The sequence below is a fragment of the Prionailurus bengalensis genome, chromosome A1 (assembly GCF_016509475.1).
Source record: "Prionailurus bengalensis isolate Pbe53 chromosome A1, Fcat_Pben_1.1_paternal_pri, whole genome shotgun sequence".
Classification (NCBI taxonomy): domain Eukaryota; kingdom Metazoa; phylum Chordata; class Mammalia; order Carnivora; family Felidae; genus Prionailurus; species Prionailurus bengalensis.
In genome coordinates, this window is record NC_057343.1 from 84,431,451 (window position 1) to 84,455,660 (window position 24,210).

The window sequence follows — 24,210 nt, forward strand, 5'->3', positions numbered from 1 at the left end:
ATGTAAATAGACTTAATGCTCCAGTCAAAATACATAGGGGTCATAATGGATTAAAAAACAAAACTCATCTATGTGCTGCCTACAAGAGATTCATATTAGACATAAAGACACATGCAGATTGAAAGTGAGGAGATAGAGAACCACTTATCATGCAAATGGACATCAGAAGAAAGCCAGAGTAGCAATATTTATATCAAACTAGATCTTACACCAAATGCTGTAATAAGAATTGAAGAAGGGCACTATAACATAATAAAGGTGTCTATCCAACAAAGTCTAAAAATTATGAATACGTATGCCTCTCATTGTAAATACCTATGTCTCCAACATGGGAACACCTGAATATATAAAACAATAACAAACATTAAGGAACTCAATAATAATAATACAATAATAGCAGAGGAATTTAGCACCGCACTTACATCAATGAAGAGATTATCTCACCAGAAAATTAACAAGGAAACAATGGCTGTGAATGACACACTGGAACAGATGGACCTAACAGGTATATTCAGAACATTTCATTGTAAAGTAGTGAAATAGACATTTCTTCTTGAGTGCATATGGAACATCCTCCAGAGTAGATCACATACTAGGTCACAAATCAGGCCCCAACAAGTACAAAAATACTGATATCATACCATGCATATTTTCCAACCACAACACTATGAAACTTGAAGTCAACCACAAGGGGAAAAAAATGGAAAAACCATAAATACATGGAGGTTAAAGAAAATCCAATTAAAGAATTAATGGGTCAACAAGGAAATAAAAAAAAAATACAGGAAAACAAATGATAATAAAAACATGATGGTCCAAAACGTTTGGGATGTAGCAAAAGTGGTCTTACGAGGAAAGTATATACAAATATAGGCCTACTCAAGAAGTCAGAAAAATCTCAAACACACCCTAAACTTACACCTAAAGAAGCTAGAAAAAGAACAATAAATGAAGCCTAAAGCAAGCAGAAGGGAAATAATAAAGATTAGAGCAGAAATAAATGACATAGAAACAAACAAACAAAAAATACCAGTAGAACAGATCAATGATATCAGGAGCTGGATCTTTGAAAAAATTAAATAACCATAAAACTCCAACCAATACTTATCAAAATGAAAAGAGAAATGACCGAAATATAAAAATCAAAAAAGGGGAGGAGAAATAACCAACACCACAAAAATAAAAACATTTATAAAAGAATATTATGAAAAATTATATGCCAACTAATTGGGCAATCAGGAAGAAAAGGATAAATTCCTAGAAACATAAACTACCAACATATAAACAGGAAGAAACAGAAAACTTGAACACACCAATAACCAGCAAAGGAATTAAATCAGTAATCAAAAAATCTCTCAACAAACAAAAACCCAAGGTCAGATGGCTTGCCAGGGGCATTTTACAATACATTTAATGAAATATGTTGCATTTCTATATACCAGTAACGGAGCAACAGAAAGAGAAATCAAGGAATCAGTCCCATTTACAACTGCAGCAAATACCACAAGATACCTAAGAATAAATCTAACCAAAGACGTAAAAAATCTGTACTTGAGACACTCTTTACAAACAGAAATAGAGATAGAGATAGAGATATTATAGATAATATAGATATAAATATGAATGATATATAGAAATAGATAGCTATGGATACATATAGATAGATATAGATATAGATGATATAGATATAGATATAGATATAGATATAGTTTAAATTTACTACTGAAAATATAGAGTATATTAAGAATTTCTTCTAAGTATATATTTCTAAATAGCTTTATTTAAAACACTTTACAATAACATTCTTTTAATGAGGCTAAAAATCATTAAAGAAATATTACAAAGGAAACAAAACCAAAAAGAACAAAATTACAGTGTTATCTTACTTCATGAGACAGATTTTTCTATAAACTTATCTGAACTACTATACACTAATATTTAAATAAATCCATTTGTTTTATACAAAAGAAACACCCAACACAGTACAGTCTCATAATGCCTTGGTAAAAAATTTCATGCTTTGTGATTTTAATGTGTTAACAAATTTTTAAACTCAGACAAGTTTAAAAATGTCTTCATATTGAATTCCTTCAACTCTTGTCCTTTTAAAAGGCCAGTTTCTTTGGGGTTGTCCAGTTTGTTGGCATATAATTTTTCACAGTATTCTGTAATAATTGTTTACATTTCTGTGGTATTGGTTGTAATCTGTCCTTTTTCATTAGTGATTTTATCTGTTTGGGTACTCCCTCTTTTCTTTTGAGAAGTCTGGCTAGAATGTTATCAATTTTGTTTATTTTTTCAAAAAAACAGCCCTTAGATTCATTGATCTGTTCTGTTTTTTTTCTTTTTATTCTATATTGTTTATTTCTGCTCTAACTTTATTATTTCTCTTCTGCTGACCTTGGGATTTCTCTGCTGTCCTGCTTATAGTCCCTTTGGGTGTGCTGTTAGATTTTGTATTTGGGATTTTTCTTGTTTCTTGAGATAGGCCTGGACTGCAATGTATTTTCCTCTTAGGGCTGCCTTTCCTGAAATCCCAAAGGCTTTGGACTGCTGTGTTTTCATTTTCATTTGTATTCATGTATATATGTATATTTTAATTTCTTCTTTAATTACTTGGCTGACCCATTCATTCTTTAGTAGGATTTTCTTTAGCCCCCATACATTTGGAGGTTTTCAAAACTTTTTTCTTGTGACTGATTTCAAGTTTGATAGCATTGTGATCTGAAAATATGCATGGTATGATCTCAATTATTTTATATTTATTGAGGGCTTTTTTTGTGACACAGTATATGACCTATCTTGATGAATATTCCTTGTGCACTCAAGAATAATGTGTATTCTGCTGCTTTTGGATGAACAGTTCTGAATATATGTGTCAAATCCATCTGGTCCAGTGTATCATTCAGGGCCATTGTTTCTTCATTGATTTTCTGCCAAGATGATCTGTCCATTGCTCTAAGTGGAATATTAAAGTCATATGCAATAAAGATTACTTATGTTTGTGATTAATTGATTTAGGTGTTTCATATTGGGGTATAAACATTTATAATTCCTAGACACATACACACTACCAAAACTCAAATTGTAAGAAAGACAAAATTTGAACAGACCCATGACCAGTGAAGAAGTTTAATCAGTTATCAAAAATCTCCCAAAAATAAGAGTTCTAGGCCAGATGACTTCCCAAGGGAATTATACCAGACATTTTTAAAGCAGAGTTAATACCTGTTCTTCTCAGGGTGTTCCAAAAAATAGAAATAGAAGGAGAGCTTCTGGGCTCATTTTATGAAGCCAGCATTACCTTGATTCCCAAACCAGACAGATATCCGCCCCCCAAAAAAAGATAATTAGAAGTCAAGATCTCTGATGAACATGGATGAAAAATTCTCTACAAGATACTAGCAAATTGAATTCAACAGTATATTAAAAGAATTATTCACCATGATCAAGTGGGATTCATTCCCGGTATGCAGGGCTGGTTCAATATTTGCAAATCACTAAATGTGATACATTACTTTGATAGAAGAAAGAATAAGAACCATATGATCCTGTAATTTTCAGAAAAAGCATTTGACAAAATACAGCTTTCTTTCTTAATAAAAACCCTCAAGAAATTCAGAATAGAAAGAACATACCCTAACATCATAAAAGCCATATATGAAAGCCTGCAGCTAATATCATCTTCAATCAAGAAAAACTGAAAGCTTTCCCCATGAGATCAGGAACACAACAGGGATGTCCACTCTCACCACTGTTGTTTCACATAGTGTTGGAAATCCTAGCCTCAGCAAACAGACAAAAAGTGAAATAAAAGGCATCCAAATTGGCAAAGAAGAAGTCAAACTTTCACTTTTTTCATATGACATGATACTCTACATGGAAAACCCAAAAGACTCCACCCAAAAGGTGGTAGAACTCATACACTAATTCAGCAAAGTTGCAGGATACAAAATCAAGGTACAGAAATCAGTTCTATTTCTATACACCAATAATGAAGCAACAGAAAGAGAAATCAAGAAATCGATCCCATTTACAATCACACCAAAAACAATAAAATACCTAGGAATTAATCTAACAAAGATGTAAAATATCTGTATGCTGAAAACTATAGAAAATTATGAAGAAAATTGAAGAAAATATAAAGAAATGGAAAAACATTCCATGCTCATGGATTGAAAGGACAAATATTGTTAAAATGTCAATATTACCCAAAGCAATACACACATCCAATGCAATCCCAGTCAAAATTGTACCAGCATTCTTCTCAGTGCTAGAACAAGCAATCCTAAAATTTGTATGGAACCACATAAGACCCTGAATAGCCAGAGTAATGTTGAAGAAGAAAACCAGAGTGGGAGGCATCACAATCCCAGACTTTACCTTCTACTACAAGGCTGTAATCATCAAGACAATATGGCATTGGCACAAACAGATACATAGGCCAATGGAATAGAATAGACAACCCAGAATTGGACCCACAAATGTATGGCCAACCAATCTTTGACAAAGCAGGAAAGAGCATTCAATGGAAAAAAAGACCGTCTCTTTAGCAAATGGTGTTGGCAGAACGGAATAGCAACATGCAGAAGACTGAAACTGAACCACTTTATTACACCATACACAAAAGTAAAATCAAAATGGATTAAAAAAAAAACCTAAATGTGAGACAGGAAACCATCAAAATCTTAGAGGAGAAAACAGGCAACAACCTCTTTGACCTCAGTTGCAGCAATTTCTTGCTGGACATGTCTCCAAAGGCAAGAGAAATAAAAGCAAAAATAAACTATTGGGACCTTGTCAAGATAAAAAGCTTCTGCACTGCAAAAGAAACAATCAACAAAACTAAAAGGCAACCAGTGGAATGGGAGAAGATACTTGCAAATGATATATCAGATAAAGGGTTAGTATTCAAAATCTATGAAGAACTCAACACCCAAAAAGAAATGGGCACAAGACATGATTAGACACTTTTCCAAGGAAGACATCCAGATGGCCAAAAGACACATGAAAAGATGTTCATTATCACTCATCATCAGGGAAATATAAATCAAAACCACCTTGAGGGGCACCTGGGTGGCTCAGTAGGTTAAACGTCCAACTTCACCTCAGTTCACAATCTCATGGCTTATGAGTTCAAACCCCATGTCAGACTTTGTGGTAATAGCTCAGAGCCTGGAGCCTCCTTTGGATTCTGTGTCTCTGTCTGTCTGTCTCTCTGCCCATCCCCCAATCATGCTCTGTCTCTTTCTCCTTCAAAAATAAATAAACATTAAACAAAAACTTTTTAAACAAAACCACAGTGAGATATCACCTCAGACCAGTCAGACTGACTAAAATTAACAACTCATGAAACAACAGATCCTGGCAAGGATGTAGAGAAGTGGGAATCTTCTTGCACTGTTGGTGGGAATGCAAACTAGTGCAGTCACTCTGGAAAACAATGTGAAGGTTCCTCAAAAAATTAAAAATGGAACTACCCTATGACCCAGCAATGGCACTACTAGGAATTTATCCAAAGGATGCAGGAGTGCTAATTCATAGGGGCACATGTACCCAATGTTTATAGAAGCACTTTCAGTTATAACCAAATTATGGAAAGAGCCTAAATGTCCATCAGCCGATGAATGGGTAAAGAAGATGTTTATATATACAATGGAATACTATTTGTCAATAAGAATGAAATCCTGCCATTTGCAGCAACATGGATGGAATTGTAAAGTATTATGTTATGTGAAATAAGTCAGTCAGAGGAAGACAGATATCATATGTTTTCACTCATATATGTAACTTCAGAAACGTAACAGAAGACCCTGGGGGAAGGGAAGGGGAAAAACTAGCTTCAAACAGAGATGGAGGCAAACCATAAGAGACTATTAAATACAGAGAACAAACTGAGGGTTGATGGAGATGGTGAGGGAGAGAGGAAAATGGGAGAAGGACATTGAGGAGAGCACTTGTTGGGATGAGCACTGGGTGTTGTATGTAAGTGATTAATCATGGAAATCTACCCCCAAAATGAAGAGCACACTGTATACACTATGTTAACCAACTTGACAATAAATTATATTTTAAAAAATAATGCTTAGCCATTTTAACAGTAATGTTTTAAAATTATGTAAGCATCTCATTTTTGTTGCCAATGATGCTACATAGTCATATTTTATCACTAGTAATGCCATTTCAGCATATCACATGGGAAATTTTTAGTTTATTCTAATATTTATGTGTAATTGTTTAACAGATGGGTACTTTTGATTTTGTTTGTATGCTTTGGAATATAAATTATAATTTAGTCTAGTTAAAAAATTATTGAAAATTAATTAAAATGACAAAAATTTTTTTAAAAATGCCAGTTTCAATAACTATAGTGTCTGAAAAGGTTTTCTCACTGATGGAATCTAAAGTACCTTCATTTCCTCTGTAGCCTCCATTTAAAAAGAATTATTTTTCCTGGTGCTGGAATTACTGTTTCTAAATGAGTCTGGTCAAGTTTCAGCTTGTCTACAGAGTAATCATCTTTACAACAGCTGTATATTTGTCAATTACTTCCTTGAAAACTCTACATGCTCCTTTACTCAAATTAAATGTAACCTTTTGTTCATTTTCTCTGCTTAATTACTCAAGAATAAGAGCCTCTGGTTGTTACCCCTACAAACCTCTTCTCAATTGTTCTTCAATAAATTTGGCTTATTTTTCCTCCTCAAGGTCCTGATTCTTATTTTTCTCTAGTTCCAATTAGTTTCTGGGTCCCTGCCAATATACTGAATATACCAGCCTTCTGGTACAAGCCTTCTAACACAAGAAGGTACCAGCCTTCTAACACAAGACTTCTCTTTCTGGCCTTTTAGTAAAATCAGTCAGTCTCCCACTGAGTGACATTCATATGGATGTGCTCTCAATAACTGATATACTTATAATAATTGATGTTTTTGTAAACTCTCTTAGTGTCAAAGTATCTCCTGAGAAGTTCTAGAAAGTCATTTCAGAATTCCTCTGAAAAATAATCCATAAACTGGTGCAGATTCTGAGATACTAGAAAATACTTATGAAAAAAAATTGAAGAGGAAACAGAAAAATGGGAAAACATTCCATGTTCATGGGTTGGAAGAACAAATTGTGAAAATGTCTATACTACTCAGAGCAATCTACACATTTAATGCAATCCCCATAAAAATACCACATTTTTCACCGAGGTAGAACAAACAATTCTAAATTTTATATGGATTCATAAAAGATCCTAAAGAGCCAAGAATTCTTTTTTTTTTTTTTATTTTATTTATTTTTGAGAGAGGGAGAGAGAGCACAAGTGGGGGGAGGGCAGAGAGCAGGATTTCAAGCAGTCTTCACACTGTCAGCACAGAGCCGAGTGTGGGGCTCAAACTCACGACTGTGAGATCACGACCTGAGCTGAAATCAGGAGTGGGATGCTTAACTGACTGAGACAACAAGGTGCTCCAGAGCCAAGCATTCTTCATAAAGAAAAGCAAAGCTGGAGGCATCACAATTCTGGACTTCAAACTATATTACAAAGCTGAAATCAACAAGACAGTATGGTCCTGGCACAAAAGCAAAACAAAAAAAACAAATAAACATAAAACAGACAAATCAATGGAACAGACTGTAAAACCCAGAAATGGATCCACAACTATATGGTCAATTAAACTTCAACAAAATAGGAAAGAATAACCCATTGAAAAAAGTCTCTTCAACAAATGGTTTTGGGAAAACTGGACAACAACATGCAGAAGAGTTAAACAGGACCACTTTATTATGCCATACACAAAAATAAACTCACAATTGTTGGAACACCTAAATGTGAGACAAAAAACCATCAAAATCCTAGAGGAGAATACATTCAGCAGCCTCTTTGACATTGGAAGTAGCAACCTCTTACTAGAAACTTCTCCAGGGGCAAGGGAAACAGAAGCAAAAATGAATTATTAAAGGATGGTTGGTAAAATTGCAGAGCAGTAGGGTGACTCTGAGCTTGCCTCCTCCCTCAAGCACTGCTAGATAAAAATCAAATCATTCAGAACACCCAAGTGATCTATAAGAAGTCTTAGAGAATAACGCTGCCCATTTGTAAACCAGAAAAATGACCTGTGGAAAGTCGGAACTGCATAGAGTTTGTGGGAGAAAAGCACCCTGGATGCTCCCCCGGGGAGGGAAGTCTGACCATTCTGGGAGTAGCCAGAAAGAAGGATGAGAGAAAGAACACACACACACACAAAGAGAAAACACACACAAAAGACTACACAAGAAAATTATTCCCCAAAACATTTGACGGGGAAAAAAGGAGTTACATTAAGTTTTTATACTTTTCCATAAACTGTTTATAAAACTACTTTCTTATATATAGCAAAGAACATATTCTGAAGTTTTGAAGGTCTGAGACATTGCCAGGTTTGCACCTGGGAAGGTGAGCAGTGCTCCAGTGGGAAAGCAGAACAAAGCCCCTGCAGTGGGCAGCCTAAGGATCCTGAGGGTCACATAGAGAGAAGCAGTTGCCCTGCTTGGAGTGCTTTCGGTAAATGGTAATGGCCTCTCTGAGGACAAAGGACCCTGCAGGAGCTATCAAACTGTCTGACTCACTAATAGAGGAACAAAGACCCAGGTGGAGGTCTGCACACCCTGGCATTGGCTGTGTGTTGTGATTTACCATAAACTCTGATCCACTGTACTGTCACATGTTTGTCTGCTGTGATAAGACAGCACAAGACGTAATGCAGGGAGGTCACCCTCCAGAAGATCAGGGAAGGTCCATGCCCTGGGATCTTTAAAGTCTGGAAGTTTGAAACACAGCCACACCTGAGTTAAAACACAGAGTGTGGCACCATTTGGCAGATGACATGATACTCTATGTAGAAAATCTGAAAGACTCCACCAAAGCATTGCTAGAACTAATACATGAATTTAGGAAAGTCACATGATATAAAATCAACATCCAGAAATCTGTTGCATTTCTATACACCAATAAAGGTTCAGCAGAAGAAGAAATCAAGAAATCAATCCCATTTGCATTTGTGCCAAATACAATTAGACACCTAGGAATAAACCTCACTAAAAAGGTAAAAAGATCTGTACTCTGAAAACTATAGAAGACTTATGAAAGAAACTGAAGAGGACACAAAGAAATGGCAAAACATTTCATGTTCATGGATTGGAAGAACAAATATTGTTAAAATGTCTATACTACCCAAAGCAATCTACACATTGAATGCAATCCCCATGAAAATACCACCAGCATTTTTTGCAGAGCTAGAACAAACACCCCTAAAATTTGTATAGAACCACAAAAGACTCTAAGTAGCCAAAGAAATCCTGAAAAATAAAAATAGAGGCATCACGATTCCAGATGGAAAGCTATATTACAAAGCTATAGTCATTAAGACAGTATGATACTGACACAAAAAGACACATAGGTCAATGGAACAGAATAGAAAACACAGAAATGGACTCAAAACTCTATGGTCAACTAATCTTTGACAAAGCAGGAAGAAATTACCAATGAGAAAAAGTCCCTTCAACAAATGCTGTTGGGAAAAGTGGACAGCGACATGCAGAAACATGAAACTGGCTCGCTTTCTTACACCATACACAAAAATAAATTCAAAATGGATGAAAGACCTAAATGAAAGACAGGAAACTATCAAAATCCTAGAGGAGAACATAGGCAGCAAATTCTTTTACCTTGGCTGGTGTAATTTCTTGCTAGATACCTCCCTGAAGGCAAGAAAAACAAAAGCTATTGTGGACCATCAAGATTTCATAAGATAAAAACTTTCTGCACAGTACAGGAAACAATCAACAAAACTAAGAGGCAGTTTATGGGATGGGAGAAGATATTGCAAATGACATACCTGATAAAGGTCATTATCCAAAATCTATAAAGAACTTATCAAACTCAACACCAAAACCTAAATAATCCAATTAAGAAACAGGCAGAAGATATGAATAGACATTTTTCCAAAGTAGGCATACAAATGGATAACAGACACATGAAAATATGTTCACCATAACTCGTCAGGGAAATACAAATCAAAATCACAATGAGATACCACCCAAAACCTGTCAGAATGGCTAAAATTGACAACATAAGAAACAACGGGTCTTGGCAAGAATGTGGAGAAAATGGAATCCTCTTCCATTGCAGGTGGGAATCCAAACTGATGCAGTCAGTCTGGAGAACAGTGTGGAGATCCATTAAAAACAAAACAAAACAAAACAAAACTCAAAATAGAACTTCCCTATGATCTAGCAATTGCACTATTAAGTATTTACCCAAAGGATACAAAAGCGCAGATTTAAAGGGATACATGCACCCCAATGTTTATAGCAGCATTATCAACAATAGCCAAACTATGTAAAGAGCATGAATATCCATTGGCTGACAAATTGATTGCACACACACATGCACACACACACACATGGAATATTACTCAGCCATGAACAATAATTAAATCTTGCCACTTTCAACAATGTGGATGGAGCTAGGATGTATTATGGAAAACAAAATAAGTCATTCAGGGAAAACCAAATACCATATTATTTCACTCATTTGTGGAATTTAAGAAACCAAACACATGAACATAAGGGAAGGAGGGGGAAGAAAAAAAGGCAAACAACACACAAGAGACTCTTAATGATAGAGAAAAAAAAGTAAGCGTTGATGGGAGGAGGTGGGTGTGAATTGGGCTAGAAGGGAGTGGGTATTAAGGAGAGCATTGTAATGAGCACTGGGTGTTGTAGGTAAGCAATGAATCACTGAATTCCACTTCTGAAACCAATACTGCACTGTATGTTAACTAACTAAAATCTAAATTTAAAAATAAAGAAAGAGAAGAAAGAAAGAAAGAAAGAAAGAAAAAAAGAAAGAAAGAAAGAAAATGAATTATTGGGACTTCATCAAGATAAAAAGCTTTGTACAATGAAGAAAACAGTCAACATAACTAAAAGGCACCGTACAGAATGGGAGAAGATATTGGCAAAGAATATATCTGATAAGGGGTAGTATCCAAAATCTATAAAGAACTTATCAAACCCAACACCCAAAAAACAAATAACTCTGTTAAGAAATAGGCAGAAGACATGAAGACACATTTTTCGAAAGAAGACATCCAGATGGCTAAAAGACACATGAAAAGACACTCAATATCATTCATCATTAGGGAAATACAAATCAAAACCACAATGACATACCACCTCACGCCTGTCAGAATGGCTAAAATTAACAACACAGGAGGTAACATGTCGGTGAGGATGCAGAGAAAGGGGAATCCTCTTCCAATGTTGGTGGGAATGCAGACTGGTGCAGTCACTCTGGAACACAGTGTGGAGGCTCCTCAGAAAGTTAAAGACAGTGCTACCCTACAACCCAGCAGTTGCACTACTAGGCATTTATCCAAAGGATATAAAATACATTTATCCAAAGGATATAAAATATTTAATTTGAAGGGGTACATGCACCCCAATGTTTACATCAGTGCTATCAACAATAGTTAAATTATGGAGAGAGCCCAAATATCCATTGACTGATGAATGGATAAAGAAGTGGTGGAGCTGTGTGTGTGTGTGTGTGTATATATATATATATATATATATATATATATACTTAGTCATCAAAAAGAGTGAATCTTGCCATTTACAATGGCAAGGATGGAAGTAGAGTATACTATTCCAATCAAAATAATTCAGTCAGAGAGAGACAAATACCATATGATTTTACTCATATGTGGAATTTAAGAAATAAAACAGGAACATAAGGGAAGAGAAGGAAAAACAATATAAGATAAAAACAGAGGGAGGCAAACCATAAGAGACTCTTAACTATAGAGAACAAACAGGATTGCTGAAGGGGAAATAGGTGGGGGGATGGGGTAAATGTGTGATGGATATTAAGGAGGGGACCTGTTGTGATGAACACTGGATGTTATATGTAAGTGATTAATCACTAAATTCTACTCCTGAAAACAAGACTATACTATATGCCAACTAACTTGACTTTAAAAAAAAATCTTGGAGAGAAAAAAAACTGTTTTCTGACTACAAAGGTATGAAATTAGAAATCTATTTCAGGAAAAATCTGGAATAAAATGAAAACAAGTGGAGGCTACACAGCATACTAGTAATCAATGAATGAATGAATGAATGAATGAATAATAAAATTTAAAAATACATGAAAACAAGTGAAAATGTAAACAAAATGATACATAATCTTTGGAACATAGCATAAGCAATTCAGAAAGGTAGTTTATACCATACAGGTTTACCAAAAACTGGAGAAATCTCACATAAACAACTTAACCATACTTCTAAAAGAACTAGGAAAAAGAGGAAACAGAGGAAAAAGAGGAAAGCCTAAATTTAATAGAAGGAAAGAAATAATAAATATTATAGTAGATATATATGTAATGGAGACATAAAAAATAATATAAAAGAGCAATGAAACCAAGATCTGATTCTTTGAAAAGATTAACAAAAATGATAAACCTTTATTCACTCTTATTACGAAAAAAAGAGAAAGGACTTAATTTTTAATTAAAAAATCAATACCACTGAAATACAAGCAATTATAATATATTATAAAATTGGTATGTCAACAGATTAGACAATCTAGAAGAAATAAATAAATTTCTAGAAACATGCAATATTCCAAAACTGAAAAGGAAACAATGGAAAATTTGAACAGGTCAATTACTAGTAATGAAATTAAATTGATACTCAAAAAAAGTACTAACAAACGAAAGTCCAGGACCAGATAGCTTAACAGTTGAATCTACCAAGCTTTTAAAGAAGAGTTAAATTGTACTATTCTCAATATTCCAAGAAATAAAAGAGGAGGGGAAAACTTCCAAATTCATTTTATGAGGCCAGCATTACCCTGTTACCAAAACTAGATGAAGACACTAACAAAAGAAGAGAAAAAAAGAGAAGAAAAGAAAAAAGAAGAAAGGAAGGAAGAAAACTACAAGCTAGTATCTCTGATAAAGTAGATGTGAAAATTCTCACCAAAATATTAACAAAATGCAATCAACAATACATCTCAATTATCATTTACCACAGTCAAGTGGAATTTATTCCAAGGATGCAATGGTGGGTCAATATCACAAATTAATCAATGTTATACATCATACTAAATAGAGAAAGGATTAAAAAAAATCTCACTAGAAGCAGAAAAGCATTTTACAAAATACAGCATCCATTCATGATAAAAACTGTCAACAAAGAGGGTTTATAGTAAACATACTTCAACATACCAAAAGCAATATATAAAAACCCACAACTAACATCATACTCGATGAAAAATTGAAGTCTTTCCCTCTCAGGTCAAGAATAAGACAAGGATGTTCACTCTCACCACTTTTATTCAATATGGTACTGGAAGTTCTAGGAGCAGCAATCAAGAAAAAAAATTCAAATTGGTAAGAAAGAAAAAAACTCATTAGTTTCAGATGACATGATATTATCTATAGTAAACCCTGAAGACTTTACCAAAACCTATTATAACTGATGAATAAATTTGGTAAAATTTTGAAATAATGGGGCACCTGGGTGGCTCAGTCAAGCATCTAACTTTTGGTTTCAGCTCAGGTCATGATCTCACAGTTTAGGGGATTGAGCCCCATGTCAGGCTCTGTGCTGGCAGTGCAGAGCCTGCTTGGGATTGTCTCTCTTCCTCTCTCTCTACCCCTCCTGAACTTCTGTGCACACTTTCCCTCTGTCTTTCTCAAAATAAATAAACAATCTTTAAAAATTAAAAATTTCATACAAAAATCTGTTGCATTATTATACACTAAGAAGAAAGTAAGAGAAAGAAAAATTAAGAAAACAATCACATTTATAATTTTACCAAAAAAAATATACCTAGAAATAAATTTAATCAAGGAGATGAAATACCTATATGATGAAAACTATAAGACATTAGTGAAAGAAATGGTACAAATGGAAAGACATATCATACTCATGTATTGGAAATATTAATATTGTTAACATGTCAAGAATACCAAGACAACCCACAAAGTCAATGCAATCCCCATAAAAATACCAATAATAGAGGTTCCCGGCAAGATGGCAGCTTAGGAGGACGCTGGGCTCACCGCACATCCTGCTGATCACTTAGATTCCATCTACACCTGCCTAAATAACCCAGAAAACTGCCAGAGGATTAGCAGAACGGAGTCGCCGGAGCCAAACGCAGACGAGAGGCCCACGGAAGAGGGTAGGAAGGGCGGCGAGGCGGTGCGCGCTCCACGGACTGGCGGGAGGGAGCCGGGGCGGAGGGGCGGCTCGCCGGCCAAGCAGAGCCCCCGAGTCTGGCTGGCAAAAGCGGAGGGGCCTGACGGACTGTGTTTCCACATCAAGCCCGACTTAGCGTCTGGGAGGTCATAAGTTAACAGCTCTGCTTGGAAAGCGGGAAGGCTGGAGGACAAAGGGAGGGAGAGCTGCTGAGCCCCCTGACAACAGAGCTCAGTTTGGTGGGGAACAAAGGCGCTCGCCAGTGCCATCTCCCCCGCCCATCCCCCAGCCAAAATCCCAAAGAGAACCGGTTCCTGCCAGGGAACTTGCTCACTCCGAGCAAACACCCAACTCTGCGCTTCTGCGGAGCCAAACCTCTGGCAGCGGATCTGACTCCCTCCCGCTGCCACAGGGCCCCTCCTGAAGTGGATCACCTAAGGAGAAGCGATCTAAGCCTGCCCCTCCTGCCCCCGTGCACCTTGCCTACCCACCCCAGCTAATATGCCAGATCCCCAGCATCACAAGCCTGGCAGGGTGCAAGTAGCCCAGAAGAGCCACCCCACCCCACAGTGAATCCCGCCCCTAGGAGAGGGGAAGAGAAGGCACACACCAGTCTGACTGTGGCCCCAGTGGTGGGCTGGGGGCAGACATCAGGTCTGACTGCGGCCCTGGCCACCAACGCAAGTTAGTCAAGACAGCACAGGGGAAGTGCCCCAAAGTCCCACACCACTCAAGGGACTATCCAAAATGATGAAACGGAAGAATTCCCCTCAGAAAAATGTCCAGGAAATAACAACAGCTAAGGAACTGATCAAAAACGATTTAAACAATATAACAGAAAGTGAATTTAGAATAATAGTCATAAAATTAATTGCTGGGCTTGAAAACAGTATAGAGGACAGCAGAGAATCTCTTGCTACAGAGATCAAGGGACTAAGGAACAGTCACGAGGAGCTGAAAAACGCTTTAAACGAAATGCATAACAAAATGGAAACCACCACAGCTCGGCTTGAAGAGGCAGAGGAGAGAATAGGTGAACTAGAAGATAAAGTTATGGAAAAAGAGGAAGCTGAGAAAAAGAGAGATAAAAAAATCCAGGAGTATGAGGGGAAAATTAGAGAACTAAGTGATACACTAAAAAGAAATAATATACGCATAATTGGTATCCCAGAGGAGGAAGAGAGAGGGAAAGGTGCTGAAGGGGTACTTGAAGAAATCATAGCTGAGAACTTCCCTGAACTGGGGAAGGAAAAAGGCATTGAAATCCAAGAGGCACAGAGAACTCCCTTCAGACGTAACTTGAATCGATCTTCTGCACGACATATCATAGTGAAACTGGCAAAATACAAGGATAAAGAGAAAATTCTGAAAGCAGCAAGGGGTAAACGTGCCCTCACATATAAAGGGAGACCTATAAGACTCGTGACTGATCTCTCTTTTGAAACTTGGCAGGCCAGAAAGAATTGGCACGAGATTTTCAGGGTGCTAGACAGAAAAAATATGCAGCCAAGAATCCTTTATCCAGCAAGTCTGTCATTTAGAATAGAAGGAGAGATAAAGGTCTTCCCAAACAAACAAAAACTGAAGGAATTTGTCACCACTAAACCAGCCCTACAAGAGATCCTAAGGGGGACCCTGTGAGACAAAGTCCAGAGACATCACTACAAGCATAAAACATACAGACATCACAATGACTCTAAACACGTATCTTTCTATAATAACACTGAATGTAAATGGATTAAATGCGCCAACCAAAAGACATAGGGTATCAGAATGGATAAAAAAACAAGACCCATCGATTTGCTGTCTACAAGAGACTCATTTTAGACCTGAGGACACCTTTAGATTGAGAGTGAGGGGATGGAGAACTATTTATCATGCGACTGGAAGCCAAAAGAAAGCTGGAGTAGCCATACTTATATCAGACAAACTAGACTTTAAATTAAAGGCTGTAACAAGAGATGAAGAAGGACATTATATAATAGTTACAGGGTCTATCCATCAGGAAGAGCTAACAATTATAAATGTCTATGCGCCGAATACCGGAGCCCCCAAATATATAAAACAATTACTCATAAACATAAGCAACCTTATTGATAAGAATGTGGTAATTGCAGGGGACTTTAACACCCCACTTACAGAAATGGATAGATCATCTAGACACATGGTCAATAAAGAAACAAGGGCCCTGAATGAGACATTGGATCAGATGGACTTGACAGATATATTTAGAACTCTGCATCCCAAAGCAACAGAATATACTTTCTTCTCGAGTGCACATGGAACATTCTCCAAGATAGATCATATACTGGGTCACAAAACAGCCCTTCATAAGTTTACAAGAATTGAAATTATACCATGCATACTTTCAGACCACAATGCTATGAAGCTTGAAATCAACCACAGAAAAAAGTCTGGAAAACCTCCAAAAGCATGGAGGTTAAAGAACACCCTACTAACGAATGAGTGGGTCAACCAGGCAATTAGAGAAGAAATTAAAAAATATATGGAAACAAACGAAAATGAAAATACAACAATCCAAACGCTTTGGGACGCAGCAAAGGCAGTCCTGAGAGGAAAATACATTGCAATCCAGGCCTATCTCAAGAAACAAGAAAAATCCCAAATACAAAATCTAACAGCACACCTAAAGGAACTAGAAGCAGAACAGCAAAGGCAGCCTAAACCCAGCAGAAGAAGAGAAATAATAAAGATCAGAGCAGAAATAAACAATATAGAAACTAAAAAAACTGTAGAGCAGATCAACGAAACCAAGAGTTGGTTTTTTGAAAAAATAAACAAAATTGACAAACCTCTAGCCAGGCTTCTCAAAAAGAAAAGGGAGATGACCCAAATAGATAAAATCATGAATGAAAGTGGAATTATTACAACCAATCCCTCAGAGATACAAACAATTATCAGGGAATACTATGAAAAATTATATGCCAACAAATTGGACAACCTGGAAGAAATGGACAAATTCCTGAACACCCACACACTTCCAAAACTCAATCAGGAGGAAATAGAAAGCTTGAACAGACCCATAACCAGTGAAGAAATTGAATCGGTTATCAAAAATCTCCCAACAAATAAGAGTCCAGGACCAGATGGCTTCCCAGGGGAGTTCTACCAGACGTTTAAAGCAGAGATAATACCTATCCTTCTCAAGCTATTCCAAGAAATAGAAAGGGAAGGAAAACTTCCAGACTCATTCTATGAAGCCAGTATTACTTTGATTCCTAAACCAGACAGAGACCCAGTAAAAAAAGAGAACTACAGGCCAATATCCCTGATGAATATGGATGCAAAAATTCTCAATAAGATACTAGCAAATCGAATTCAACGGCATATAAAAAGAATTATTCACCATGATCAAGTGGGATTCATTCCTGGGATGCAGGGCTGGTTCAACATTCGCAAATCAATCAACGTGATACATCACATTAACAAAAAAAGAGAGAAGAACCATATGATCCTGTCAATCGATGCAGAAAAGGCCTTTGACAAAATCCAGCACCCTTTCTTAATAAAAACCCTTGAGAAAGTTGGGATAGAAGGAACATACTTAAAGATCATAAAAGCCATTTATGAAAAGCCCACAGCTAACATCATCCTCAACGGGGAAAAACTGAGAGCTTTTTCCCTGAGATCAGGAACACGACAGGGATGCCCACTCTCACCGCTGCTGTTTAACATAGTGCTGGAAGTTCTAGCATCAGCAATCAGACAACAAAAGGAAATCAAAGGCATCAAAATTGGCAAAGATGAAGTCAAGCTTTCGCTTTTTGCAGATGACATGATATTATACATGGAAAATCCGATAGACTCCACCAAAAGTCTGCTAGAACTGATACAGGAATTCAGCAAAGTTGCAGGATACAAAATCAATGTACAGAAATCAGTTGCATTCTTATACACTAACAATGAAGCAACAGAAAGACAAATAAAGAAACTGATCCCATTCACAATTGCACCAAGAAGCATAAAATACCTAGGAATAAATCTAACCAAAGATGTAAAGGATCTGTATGCTGAAAACTATAGAAAGCTTATGAAGGAAATTGAAGAAGATTTAAAGAAATGGAAAGACATTCCCTGCTCATGGATTGGAAGAATAAATATTGTCAAAATGTCAATACTACCCAAAGCTATCTACACATTCAATGCAATCCCAATCAAAATTGCACCAGCATTCTTCTCGAAACTAGAACAAGCAATCCTAAAATTCATATGGAACCACAAAAGGCCCTGAATAGCCAAAGGAATTTTGAAGAAGAAGACCAAAGCAGGAGGCATCACAATCCCAGACTTTAGCCTCTACTACAAAGCTGTCATCATCAAGACAGCATGGTATTGGCACCAAAACAGACACATAGACCAATGGAATAGAATAGAAACCCCAGAACTAGACCCACAAACGTATGGCCAACTCATCTTTGACAAAGCAGGAAAGAACATCCAATGGAAAAAAGACAGTCTCTTTAACAAATGGTGCTGGGAGAACTGGACAGCAACATGCAGAAGGTTGAAACTAGACCACTTTCTCACACCATTCACAAAAATAAACTCAAAATGGATAAAGGACCTAAATGTGAGACAGGAAACCATCAAAACCTTAGAGGAGAAAGCAGGAAAAGACCTCTCTGACCTCAGCCGTAGCAATCTCTTACTCGACACGTCCCCAAAGGCAAGGGAATTAAAAGCAAAAGTGAATTACTGGGACCTTATTAAGATAAAAAGCTTCTGCACAGCAAAGGAAACAACCAACAAAACTAAAAGGCAACCAACGGAATGGGAAAAGATATTCTCAAATGACATATCGGACAAAGGGCTAGTATCCAAAATCTATAAAGAGCTCACCAAACTCCACACCCGAAAAACAAATAACCCAGTGAAGAAATGGGCAGAAAACATGAATAGACACTTCTCTAAAGAAGACATCCGGATGGCCAACAGGCACATGAAAAGATGTTCAGCGTCGCTCCTTATCAGGGAAATACAAATCAAAACCACACTCACGTATCACCTCACGCCAGTCAGAGTGGCCAAAATGAACAAATCAGGAGACTATAGATGCTGGAGAGGATGTGGAGAAACGGGAACCCTCTTGCACTGTTGGTGGGAATGCAAATTGGTGCAGCCGCTCTGGAAAGCAGTGTGGAGGTTCCTCAGAAAATTAAAAATAGACCTACCCTATGACCCAGCAATAGCACTGCTAGGAATTTACCCAAGGGATACAGGAGTACTGATGCATAGGGCCACTTGTACCCCAATGTTCATAGCAGCACTCTCAACAATAGCCAAATTATGGAAAGAGCCTAAATGTCCATCCACTGATGAATGGATAAAGAAATTGTGGTTTATATACACAATGGAATATTATGTGGCAATGAGAAAAAATGAAATATGGCCTTTTGTAGCAACGTGGATGGAACTGGAGAGTGTGATGTTAAGTGAAATAAGCCATACAGAGAAAGACAGATACCATATGGTTTCACTCTTATGTGGATCCTGAGAAACTTAACAGGAACCCATGGGGGAGGGGAAGGAAAAAAAAAAAAAAGAGGTTAGAATGGGAGAGAGCCAAAGCATAAGAGACTGTTAAAAACAGAACAAACTGAGGGTTGATGGGAGGTGGGAGGGAGGAGAGGGTGGGTGATGGGTATTGAGGAGGGCACCTTTTGGGATGAGCACTGGGTGTTGTATGGAAACCAATTTGTCAATAAATTTCATAAAAAAAAAATACCAATAATATTTTTAAGAGAACAGGACAAACAATCCTGAAATTTGTATGGAACCACAAAAGTTTTCCAAAGCCAAAGAAATCTTCATAAGGAAGAAAAAAACTGAAAGTATAACAATCTCACATTTCAAGAAATATTGTAAAGCTATAGTAATCAACGCATTATAGTATTATAACAAAAATAGACACAGATAAGTGGGACACAATAGAGAACCCAGAAATAAACTCACACCTATATGGTCAATTAATTTATGACAAAGGAAACCAAATATACAACGGGGGAAAGACAGTCTCTACAATAAATCGTGTTAGTACAATGAAACAAACACATGAAAAAAAAAAAAACAAACAACAAAAGTTGACCATACTCTTACAGCATACACAAAAATGAACTCAAAATGTATTAAACTCCCAAATGTGAGACCTGAAATCATAAATATCCTCAAAGAAAACATAGATGACAATCTGTTGAACATTGGCCTTGCAACATATTTATGGACAAGTCATTTCAGGCATACATACATACATGATGAGGATTAAAGAGTACACTTGTAATGAGCACCAGCGTTGTATCTAAGTGTTAAGTCACTAAATTGAACACCTGAAACTAATATTACACTGTAAGTTAACTGGAATTTAAATTAAATAAATACATACATAAGTGATGGGATGCACTTGCAATGAGCACTGGCTATTGTATTTAAGTGTTGAATAATTAAATTGTACACCTGAAACTAATATTACACTATATGTCAACTAACTGGAATTTAAATAAAAACTTAAAAAAACAGATAAATAAATAAATAAATATTTAAAAAACAAACTGTACTACATCAAAATAAAAAGCTTCTGCACAGCAAAAGAAACAGTCAAAAAAAATTAAAAGGCAACCTACAGATTGGGAGAAGATATTTGCAAATGACATATCCAATAAAGAGTTGGTATCCAAAATGCATAAAGAACTGATGCAACTCCAAACCCCCCAAAATAAATAATCCAACTAAAAATGGGCAGAAGACAACGCATATTTCTTCAGAGAAGACATCCATATGGCCAACAGACACTTGAAAAGGTGTTCAAAATCACTCATCATCAGGGAAATGCAAATCAAAACTGCCATGAGATGTCACCTACACCTGTTAGAATGGTTAAAATCAACAACAAAAGAAACAACAGGTATTTGTGAGTATGTGGAGAAAAAGGAACCCTCTTTCACTATTGTTGTGAATATAAAGTGATGCAGGCACTCTGGAAAACAGTATGGAGTTTCCTCAAAAAGTTAAAAATAGAAGTAGCCTATGATCCAGTAATTGCACTACTGGATATTTACCCCCAAAATACAAAACCACTAATTCAAAGGGATACATGCACCCTAATGTTTATAGCAGCATTGTCTACCATAGCCAATCTACAGAAACAGGCCAAGTGTCTATCAATAGATGAATAGATAAAAAAAAAAAGAGGTCCTAGAGATTGGACCTTGTTTTTGTGCAGAAATTTATTTGAAATTTAAAAATTAATTATTCTTTGCCACTCAAATTTTGGTGAAAAATAGTTAATTTTATTATCATCTTGTTCAGGAAGAGAACCAGGCAGAATCAAACCTAAACCCCACTGTTAAGCTATCTGGTCCTGGACTTTTGTTTGTTGGTAGTTTTTTTGAGTTTCAATTGAATTGCATTAATAGTAATTGATCTGTTTCATTTTTGGAATATTGCATGTTTCTAGAAATTTATTTCTTCTAGATTGTCTAATCTGTTGACATACAAATTTTATGATATATTATTATAATTGCTTGTATTTCAGTGGTATTGATTTTTTTAATGATTTTTGTTATTAAAAATTAAGTCCTTTCTCTTTTTTTCACCCTTATGTAGTTCTGGAACATCTTTGTCACCTCAAAAACTGGGGCGCCTGGGTGGCTCAGTTGGTTCAGCATCCAACTTCAGCTCACATCATGATCTCATGGTTCATGAGTTTGAGCCCCGCGTCGAGTTCTGTGCTGACAGCTCAGAGCCTGGAGCCTGCTTCCGATTCTGTGTCTCCCTCTCTCTCTGTCCCTCTCCCCCTCACACTCTGTATCTTTCTCTCAAAAATAAATAAACGTTAAAAAAAAAGAAGTAACTTTGTAACATATGTACCATGGATTATTGTTCTGGCATTAAAAAAAGGACATCTTGCCATTTGCAATGACATAGATGAAGCTAGAGAATATACTGCTAAGCAAAATAAGAGAAAGACAAATATGGTATGATTTTGCTCATATGTGGAATCTAAGAAACAAAACAAGCAAAGGAAAAATAAAAGAGAGAGATACAAACCAGGAAACATATTCTTAACTATAGAGAAAAAAACTGATGGTTACCAGAGGGGGAGGTTGGTGGGGGATAAGTGAAATAAGTAATGGGGACTAAGGAGTACACTTGTTTTGATGTGCACCAGGTCATGTATGGACTTGAAGAATCACTTTATTGCCTATATAAAACTAATGTAACACTGTATGTTAACTATATTAGAATTAAAATAAAATATTTTGGGGCACCTGGGTGGCTCGGTCGGTTAAGCGTCCGACCTTGGCTCAGCTCATGATCTCATGGTCTGTGGGTTCGAGCCCCGCGTCAGGCTCTGTGCTGACAGCTCAGAGCCTGGAGGCTGTTTCAGAATCTGTGTCTTCCTCTCTCTGTGACCCTCCCCCGTTCATGCTCTCTCTCTGTCTCAAATATAAATAAACGTGAAAAAAAAATTTTTTTAGGGGCGCCTGGGTGGCGCAGTCGGTTAAGCGTCCGACTTCAGCCAGGTCACCATCTCACGGTCCGTGAGTTCGAGCCCCACGTCAGGCTCTGGGCTGATGGCTCAGAGCCTGGAGCCTGTTTCCGATTCTGTGTCTCCCTCTCTCTCTGCCCCTCCCCCATTCATGCTCTGTCTCTCTCTGTCCCAAAAATAAATAAACGTTGAAAAAAAAAATTTAAAAAAAAAATTTTTTTTAATAAAAAACAAAAAAATAAAAAAATAATAAAATAAAATATTTTTTTAAAAAGCTTTTGCTTGGCAAAGGAAATCATCAACAAGCAAAAAAGCAATGTAATAAATGGGAGGTGTTATTTGCAAATGGCATACACAATAAGGGATTAATATCCAAAGTTTAAAAATAACTATACAACTCAGCACCAATACAACAACCTGAATATAAAATGGGCATAGGACCTGAATAAGCATTCTTTATGTCAAAGAAGACATTCAGATGGCCAACAGAAACATGGAAAGAAAACTGAATATCACTAATCTTCAGGAAAGTGCAAATCAAAACCAAAATGAGGTATCACCTCCCACCTGTATGAAAGGCTAAAATTGAACACAAGAAATAACAAAGTAGTAAGGATATGAAGAAAATAAAAATATTTGCTCTCTTGGTGAAAATGTAAACTGGTACAACTTGTGGAAAACAGAATGGATGTTCTCCAAAAAGTTAAAATTGGAAATACTATATGATCTAGTAGCTCTACTACTGGGTATTTATTACAGAAAATCAAACGCTAAATATTTATTTTATGTTTATTTATTTTTAAATATTTATTTAATGTTTATTGCCACATTATTTGCAATAACCAAAATTTGGAAGTAACCCAAATGTTTACTGGTAGATGAATTCTACAGAAGATGTAATATATAGCTACAATGGAATATTACAAAGCCAGAAATAAATAAGAAAGAGAAAGAAGAAAGAAGAAAGAAAGAAAGAAAGAAAGAAAGAAAGAAAGAGGAAGGAAGGAAGGAAGGAAGGAGGAGATCTTCCCATTTGCAACAATATGGATGGAGGATATTATGCTAAGTGAAATAAGTGAGATAGAGAAAGACAATTACCATATGATTTCACTTATATGTAAAATCTAGGGAAAAAAACAAAAGCAGACTTTCAATTACAGAGAACAAACTGATTGTTGCCAGTGAAGTAAGGGGATGAGCAAATAAAGATATACTTAGGCACAAACTTCCAGTTATAAAATAAATAAGTCATGATATTAAAAGTACACCTTAGGGAAGGTAGTCAATAAGATTGTAATAACAATGTATGGTGACTACCCTTACATGGTGAACATGATCAATGTATAGAATTGTTGAATGATCATGTTGTAAACCTGATACTCAAAAAAACTACTAACAAACAAAAGTCCAGGACCAGATAGCTTAACAGTGGGGTTTAGGTTTGATTCTGCTTGGTTCTCTTCTTG